The sequence below is a fragment of the Oncorhynchus nerka genome, linkage group LG6 (assembly GCF_034236695.1).
Source record: "Oncorhynchus nerka isolate Pitt River linkage group LG6, Oner_Uvic_2.0, whole genome shotgun sequence".
Lineage (NCBI taxonomy): Eukaryota > Metazoa > Chordata > Actinopteri > Salmoniformes > Salmonidae > Oncorhynchus > Oncorhynchus nerka.
This window is the reverse complement of record NC_088401.1, coordinates 30,961,687-30,971,543: the sequence shown is the minus strand read 5'-3', so window position 1 is coordinate 30,971,543 and position 9,857 is coordinate 30,961,687.

Below are 9,857 nucleotides of genomic sequence, written 5' to 3'. Positions count from 1 at the left end.
GAGAACACAGCCCTGCAATCTCCATAGACAAACATTTACAGTAGAATGGCCTTACTGAAGAGCTCATTGACTTTCAATGTGGCACCATCATAGCATGCCACCTTTCCAACAAGTCAGTTCATCTCATTTCTGCCCTGCTAGAGCTTCCCCGGTCAACTGTAAGGATTGTTATTGTTATTGTGAAGTGGAAATGTCTAGGAGCAACAACGGCTCGGCCGCGAAGTTGTAAGCCACACAAGCTCACAGAACGGGACAGCCAATTGCTGAAGCGTGTAGCGCATAAAAATCATCTGTCCTCGGTTGCAACCTCTGGAAGCAAAGTCAGCACAAGAACTGTTCGTCGGGATCTTCATGAAATGGGTTTCAATGGCCGAGCAGCCGCACACAAGCCTATGCACAATGCCAAGCGTCGGATGGAGTGCTTTGTCGAAAATCAGGGTAGAAGGATTGACTGGCCTGCATAGAGCCCTGACTTCAACCCCATCAAACACTATTGGGATGAATTAGACCGCCGACTGCGATCCAGGCCTAATCAGTGCCGTCCTCACTAATGCTCGTGGCTGAATGGAAGCAAGTCCCCGCAGAAATGTTCCAATGTCTAGTGGAAAGCCTTCCCAGAAGAGTGGAGGCTGTTATAGCAGCAAAGAGAGGACCAACTCCACATTAATGCCCATGATTTTGGAATGAGATGTTCGACTAGCAGTTGTCCACATTTAGTGTAGCTTGCTTCCAGCACATGACTATTGGTAGAGTAACTAAATACATTCAAAAAGTAGCCTGCAAGATTTGTCTGCATGTGGCATTTTAGTTTGTAGCCATAAACGGTGTTATTTTGGAAGCATCCTCGAGTTGTTCTGCATTGCAACATGGAAGTCCCTTGCAGAGTGGTAACACAGAAACATAAAAGTTCACAACCTGGCAAATGGAAGATGTGCCAGAGGCAAATGTAATGTTTTCAGAGTTTGGAAAGGATTCAGACCCCTTCCATTTTTTTCCACATTTCCTCATCAATCTACACACAAAATCCCCAAATGACTAAGCAAAACAAAAAGTTTAGAAAAATTAGCTAATTTATTAAAAATACAAAAGAGAAATACCTTATTTACATAAGTATTCAGACCCTTTGCTTTGAGACTTGACATTTAGTTCAGGTGCATCCTGTTTCCATTGATCATCCTTGAGATGTTTCTACAGCTTGATTGGACATGTGGTAAATTCAATTGATTGGACATGATTTGGAACGGCACACACCTGTCTACAGAACAGGGATGGGCAACTCCATTCCATGAGGGCCTGATTGGTATCACATATCCTCTCTCTGAATATTTACTCTTGATCACATATCTGGTTCAATGTGACCTGGCAGAACTGAATGGGAGGATCTTTGTGAGTGCAGGCACACTGATTGGCTTATGGAACTTTGGCACCCAATTCTCTATAGGGCTCTGGTCAAAAGTAGGGCAGTACTGTAGGAATAGGGTTCCATTTGGGAGTCCTGTGCAACATGACTGCTTATTACGGTCTCCCTCAAAACCAGTAAAAAAAATATATGTGGAAAAGGTATCTTTCTTCTGACTGTCTCGTGTCTCCCTTCACTATTCCTACAGGAGGATAGCAGAATGTCTGCTAGATCCTGGCCTGTCTCAGCTCAGACAACCTCAATGGTTCCCTCCACTGTATACCCCCCCTGTGATGCATCACAGCCAAGTCTAAGGGAGCATCCAAAATGGCACCCTATTTGCTAAGTAGTGCACTACCTTTTACCAGAGTTCTGTGGGCCTTGGTCAAAAGTAGTGCACTATATAGGGAATAGGGTGCCATTTGGGACGCAGATATTCCTCCAGTGTTTTTCATGGAAGAGAGGTTGCAGATCGTAACTTACGGCCGGCGCGGGTTTACTCTGAGCTCCCAGTCTCTGATTTATACAGTAAATGTGCGGACCTCCGGTCTCACCAGAGATTAAAGTGTCGGCCGTGCAGACATTAGATATTCCATTAGCGGAGGCCCCTTTCCCACCATGCCCACTATATCACAGATCCGGGCCTAGGCTGTATGCTGTCTGCCCTCCCCTACGGCCCAGTGTGGACTCAGAGCAGACTGGAGTATCTGTTATTGGAGGTGGCTGTATATAACTTACAGTAAGGCTGTGAATGAGTCTATGTGGTCCTCATCCTCCATATTTGATTTTGACTTTGGAGTTGTTTCCATTGTCTCAATTAAAGAGAGTTTTCTTTATGCGTCCCCCGAACCTTTTCCTATTAGGTTATGGGTGCAGTTAATTTTTATTGCGAAATGGACATGTGATAACACTCATACTGTATGTGAAATGAGCATATGTAGGATCTGTGGATATGGACATATACTCAACCTGATATAAAAATAATTGTCAGCTAGCTTATTCCACCGCCTTCTTACCTAACATCCTTAATGGAAATGTGGTGTAAGTAATAGCTCGTCTTTACAATGAAGAGGATCCTCCTCCGCCTGCCGCCCACATGTACCACAAACAACCCACACTACAAACCCTCCTCTCTGCTATGTTGGTCACACTCACAAGATCTATCAGTACAGGCCCGGGTTTGAAACCAACAAGACCTGCCACAGCCATACAGTAAAATTTTATTTTACTATGGTCCATGGTGGGTAGACAATCATATCAGTGGTATTCTTGTGTAAAAGAAAGTTGTGGGTCAGAGAGAGAAGTGAAGCAGTCGGCCGCCACAATCAGCTCGGGGGCCTTTCAAAGTTGGTTTGTCATTGAGCTGAAATATCGCAAGCGGACTTCAGGGCTCCTCCTTTTACAGGAGTCAGGAGCCTTTACTCTCTCTGCTTCAGCGGAGACACAATATGACCATAAAACATGGACTCCAGCAGATGCTCCTTGATGGCGACCACAGTCCATTACCGGGTCAGTTAAAAACACTCAGGCCCTTTAGCTAGCGTACCGTCTCCCCGGCCCCTCTGCTTTTCACTGGGCTTTGTCTGGGAGTGTGGATGGGTCAGAGTTATGGCTCCAGCTCCAGATGACTTCCTCCTGGTGAACGAGTTTGTGAGGAGGTAATGGCTCTGGCCCACTAGGGCCACATCGTCTCTCATTGAGTGACTCCAGCGACGCAGATGTTCTTTGTTCCCTGACAGATGCCTCTGTCCCTTTGTCTTTTAGTTTGTTTTTTTCACTCCTTTTTTCCCCCATTGTAGTTTTATGGCATTCCGCTGTTTGGTTTGTGCGAGGGGAGGGGTCGGTGGAGGATTTGCAGGGGTTAGGGGGAGCAGTATTGGAAGCACGCCCCGAGCATATGGCCTTGTCGGAGGCTGGGATTTATGTTTGAACCCGAGGGAAGATGTGGGAAAGCAGACTCAGATTCATATGCCAGCCCGGTTTGCTGTGGAGGTTGGACACCCTTAATGACTTAGGGGGGCAATTCTCTAGGTTTACTGCTAGTGTTATCAGTAAAGAATTGCAATACTTTATCATGTTAAACATCGCCAGCCAGGCAGTTTCCTCCGGTGGGACGCATATTGACGCAAACACACAAACTTGCATGGCATCGCATCCTTGCACAGACACACTAACATCTGCGTCCTTGCGGGAAGAGTTACAGCATGCTCAAAGTGACTGTTGGGCCTGAGACAAAGTGAAATATAGTTTGATTAAAGGGGAGAAGTGCAGCCCATTCCAATGGCTTTTTACCCTATGCACTGGCAGAAGTGCTCAAACTTCAATAAGATTCCTAACCATACGAGTCTGAGCAGAAGTTGATCAACCATCATTTATCTAAAATACCTAACGGTTGTTATTTTTTTTTACTGTCAATTAGAAAAATGTAGAAAGACAATACACATCCAGACAGACTGATTAAAAGATACCGCACACATGAAGCTGTCCGCATGCAAAAGGGTAGTCGGTCAGTCTGCGTTTGACAAGAGGCCCACTCGGTTCACACCCACCCAGAATTCTCACCCAGAATTCTCCAGGGTGTGGCTGCTGTTTAAAATCCTGGGCAGTAGTGTGCGAAGGATTAGAGAACAGGAGTAGCTGCAGGTGTCTTCATTTTGTGTGGGTCTGCACTTTTGTAGGAGTCGTAAAATAAAAAATAAAAAGGCCTAAACTGTATTTAAGCCGAGTCCTGCGGGGTGCTGCAAACAAGAGGATAATGTCCACCACCACCTGAGCTGAATACCGTTTTACTTTTGGTAGATCTAGGTCTGAAGAAACAGGACAGAAGGAGACTGACGTTGGATTGGCTGTTTCACTTTTTTTTTTTAAACATGGAGCTCCAATCAAATGCATTGTGGCTAAAACTTGATTTGAGATTTGAAACTATTTGAAACTGTTGGTAGTGGCCGTGCTGTGTTCATTCTGCTAAGACCACACCGGGACACTTGACAAATCATCCATGTGACTAGCAGAACTTTGTGGGAAATCTCAAATATTATTTTAATGGTGCTTTGGCAAAGGATCATAGAATCCTCCCATCCTCCCCCTCTGGTGGTGAAGCAGGCATTCATCTCTTCCCCTGCCACCAAAACCCCTCACCAAACTTCAAGCACCCCCTTTCCAAACAAACGCACACGCACACAGGTTTGGCACTGGCTGTGTTGTAATAGGAGACAAATGTGCTTAGAACATAAACATGGTTCTGTCTTGATACTACCGTCGCTGGATGAGTAGTGGGATTTCTTTTTCAAAGGAATTACACCTAAGTGAAAAGGGGATATTTGCTGACACTGTCAATGCAGCGCAACGACAGAGCAAGGCCTCGCTCCAAACAGAGTGATCCTATTATTGTATAAGAAAAAGGGTATTTATTTGGGAATGTGTGGGTGTGTGTGTGCGCGAGTGTGATATGCTGTTACTGGAAGCGTATGGCTTGAGCACAGAAAAACAGTAGACATCACCGCACTGCAAATAACAATTACTCAGCAAAGATCCCTACCACTGGATGATGATTCAACATATTGGTCAAAGCAGCTGTACTCCCAACTGTTTCTCACAGCTATATTCCTCCCTTTGAAAATCCCTATAGTAATGATGTCGATGTTTTAAAAGGGTTAGGACCATAGACTGACATGCATCAGTGGTTATGACTCATGAAAAGCTATATAGTAAACAACAGAATGTATCAGGGAGGCTGATGGTTGGAGACCAGTTGGCTAACCAATGTCTCTGTGCGGGAGTGAATAGGTAGCGGTTGGCAAATCCCACCTGAGCTCCCATAAAACGTTCCACTCGGCCTAAAAACAACAGGACAAATCAAGTATCTATCTCTCTGAAACACACTGTACTATCTGTACTGTTGTTGCTGCTTCTATATTCTACCACTGCATAATATCAATCAAATGTAAACTCAGCAAAAAAAGAAATGTCTTCTCACTGTCAACTGTGTTTATTTTCAGCAAACTTAACATGTGTAAATATTTGTATGAACATAACAAGATTCAACAACAGACATAAACTGAACAAGTTCCACAGATATGTGACAAACAGAAATGGAATAATGTGTCCCTGATCAAAGGGGGGGGTCAAAATCAAAAGTAAGTCAGTCAGTATCTGGTGTGGCCACCAGCTGCACTAAGTACTGCAGTGCATGGACTGCACCAGATTTGCCAGTTCTTGCTGTGAGATGTTAGCCCACTCTTCCACCAAGACACCTGCAAGTTCCTGGACATTTCTGGGGGGAATGGCCCTAGCCCTCACCCCCCGATCCAACAGGTCCCAGACATGCTCAATGGGATTGAGATCCGTGCTCTTCGCTGGCCATGGCAGAACACTGACATCCTGTCTTGCAGGAAATCACGCACAGAATGAGCAGTATGGCTGGTGGCATTATCATGCTGGAGGATCATGTCAGGATGAGCCTGCAGGAAGGGTACCACATGAGGGAGGAGGATGTCTTCCCTGTAACACACAGCGTTGAGATTGCCTGCAATGACAACAAGCTCAGTCCGATGATGCTGTGACACACCGCCCCAGACCATGATGGACCCTCCACATCGATCCCACTCCAGAGTACAGGCCTCGGTGTACAGCGACTCGTCAGAGAAGAGCACTTTTTGCCAGTCCAGTCTGGTCCAGTGATGGTGGGTTTGTGCCCATAGGCGACGTTGTTGCCAGTTATGTCTGGTGAGCACATGCTTTACAACAGACCTACAAGGCCTCAGTCCAGCCTCTCTCAGCCTTTTGCGGACAGTCTGAGCACTGACGGAAGGATTGTGCGTTCCTGGTGTAACACGGGCAGTTGTTGTTGCCATCCTGTACCTGTCCCGCAGGTTCCTGTGACACCTACACCACCCGATGTCACAGGAAGGCCATAAAGATCATCAAGGACAACAACCACCCGAGCCACTGCCTGTTCACCCCGCTATCATCCAGAAGGCGAGGTCAGTACAGGTGCATCAAAGCTGGGACCGAGAGACTGAAAAACAGCTTCTATCTCAAGGCCATCAGACTGTTAAACAGCCACCACTAACATTGAGTGGCTGCTGCCAACACACTGACTCAACTCCAGCCACTTTAATAATGGGAATTGATGGGAAATGATGTCAAATATATCACTAGCCACTTTAAACAATGCTACCTAATATAATGTTTACATACCCTACATTATTCATCTCATATGTATATGTATATACTGTACTCTATATCATCTACTGCATCTTTATGTAATACATGTATCACTAGCCACTTTAACTATGCCACTTTGTTTACATACTCATCTCATATGTATATACTGCACTCAATACCATCTACTGTATCTTGCCTATGCCGCTCTGTACCATCACTCACTCATATATCTTTATGTACATATTCTTATCCCCTTACACTTGTGTCTATAAGGCAGTAGTTTTGGAATTGTTAGTTAGATTACTTGTTGGTTATTACTGCATTGTCGGAACTAGAAGCACAAGCATTTCGCTACACTCGCATTAACATCTGCTAACCATGTGTATGTGACAAATAAAATTTGATTTGATTTCCGTCTGTATCGATCCTGTGCAGGTGTGGTTACACGTGGTCTGCCACTGCGAGGACGATCAGCTGTCCATCCTGTCTCCCTGTAGCGCTGTCTTAGGCGTCTCACAGTACGGACATTGCAATTTATTGCCCTGGCCACATCTGCAGTCCTCATGCCTCCTTGAAGCACGCCTAAGGCACGTTCACGCAGATGAGCAGGGACCCTGGGCAGCTTTCTTTTGGTGTTTTTCAGAGTCAGTAGAAAGGCCTCTTTAGTGTTCAAAGCTTTCATAACTGTGACCTTAATTGCCTACCATCTGTAAGCTGTTAGTGTCTTAACGACCGTTCCACAGGTGCATGTTCATTAATTGTTTATGGTTCATTGAAACAGTGTTTAGACTTTTTACAATGAAGATCTGTGAAGTTACTTTGATTTTTACGAATTCTCTTTGAAAGACAGGGTCCCGAAAAAGTAACGTTTCTTTTTTCTAAAGCCCTTTTTCCATCCCATCAGCAGATGTCACAAAGTGTTATCCGTAATATGAAGGATATCCCCATGATCATTTTGCCTTAACACTGAGTTATAGCACAGCACTGTGCTAACACATCAGCACAGCAGTAGAGGTCTCAGGAACCCACCTTCTCCTATTAGATATACATCACATCAACACAAGTACCTGTTAGTATTCCGTGAGCAGGCTACCATGGATATAATTTATCTCATGTAAGCGCAAGTTTAGGATTTATAATTCACATCAGATCCCCTGTGAGAGAAAGGGTCTATTTTGAGATGCTGCAAGGACTGATTACAAATCTGTAATATTACACCAGTGGGTTTCATGGAGGATTACTCCTTGTTAATATAACACGGGAAAGAAAAGCTTAGATAGGCAATGGCTTTTCATTTTGGTGTGGGTTGCCATATTGTAACAGACACGTCTCCATTCGTTCACAGGCTACTGGAAAACATTGGGGTCCATTTGACCCAGTTAGAGAGTGATGGCATTTTTAATTGTTTTTTACAGTAGGTATTTAGCGAGTCCTAGATCACTTCATTACCCCAAAGTTATCACAGGATGATAAGGCTGTATGCCAATCTGTGACTAAACAACACTCATAATGTGTTAGATGTTTATACAATACAAGAGAGCATGAGACAACATTTTGTCCAGTCAAGTTATCAAATGATTGGTTGGTGGAGTTTACACTTCATAAAACACAAAAGCAGAAGCAACTCCCACAATCATTGAGTCTTTCTCTTCCAGAACCTTTCCTCCTGTTTTAAATGACATATTAATAAGACAGTGTTATCCTTTATGTCCCCCACCTATAAAAGAGAATGTAGAAAGTCCATTGAGGAACAGTTGGATATAAAAGATGCCTAATGTTAAAGAGGGCCTCCTTGTGTTAATTTGACTGATAAAGTCATTATGATAGAAGATTTTATGTGGCGCTTGACACACTGGAACATTACGCTACATTATACTCACCTGACTGGACCCATTTCCTCCGTTCCAGTGCCAAATGGCACCCTATACCCTACGGTAGTGCATTATATAGGGAAGAGGGTGCCATTTGGGATGTACCTGACATCCATGGTGATGGTGAAATAACCACAGAGGTGCAATTGAGTGCCGCTCTAAGGGAAGTTGTGAGCATGCGAACGTGCACTTTTACACCCCACATCTGTTCCGTTTCATGAGATTCTACATGCACATTAGATGGGATTTGCTTTTTTTCAATGTTCTCTAGCTCGGTTTTAAATGCGTATGGTCTTCTACATTCACAGTCATACATATACTTGTTCTCACTAAAGCATGCCATCTTGTATTGTGTGTGTGTCTGTTACTATGTGACGAATAGAGTAAGCATATATTTTACAACTTGTTTTCACTTGCAATTAACTCGTAATTTCTTGTATAATCAATTGTCATTAATAGTGTTTGCCAGCAGTGATAGCCTGAAGACAGTCATTGAGAATACAGCTCAATCCTCATTATGGTGAATGGTTATGGGTTTTCCTCTGAACCAGTAGACTGGACCCAGCCAGCCACTCCTTAAAGCACTCAGTAATAAAACATTTCCGGGCTGTATAGTAGTGGTTAATGGGCCATGGAAGAGGGGATAACTCTATGGAAGAGGGGATAACTAGCTTACTGTAGAACAGTTCCTTTCTTCTCTTGGACTGTAGGTGGGCATTCATTTGTATTCTGGTTGTATTCTAGAGTTGCAAAATAAAGCACATGTTTCTATTACTGTATGAATACTGATGAAAAACAAACTGGGTGTCAAACTAGCCTGATCAAGCAGAGCAATTATGAGATCAGGCTGGTTTCACAAGGCTAGGGTCAAAGTGGACACAGCCACAACTTTTGAGTCAACTCTTGCAGAGGTAACTTCACGAAATCGCCCAGCTGAGAATCCCTAAAACGTGGTAATTTAGCTGCTGCATTCATGACAACCGATTTCGAATGCATGGCCTCTTTGTAACCTTATGACAAAGCACTTCGACAGTCTCTGTTTTCTACTCCCAAGTGACATCCTTTGGTTAAAGAAAACAACATTTGCCAAAGTTCGAACATCATCACATACAACGAAAGGTCTGCGGGTAGCACTGTATCTGAGCATGTACTGGGCCATTATCACCATCACCAACTGATGTTGCAGAGACAGAGATACTGTTCTATTACAGAATATTCAATGTCTGATCACCTTATCATCTCAGACTTTTGGGGGGGTTAGTCATCTCAGTTCTGTTGACACTTTTTTTTTGGTCTGGTGGGTTAAAAACTGTGATGGGTTTGAAACTGAAAATACATCAACAGACTAGCAAGGAACAGCATTATGCAAAATTGGAGGGGGACGTCGATATGAAAAATAAAAAGGGATGTTTGCATGTCAT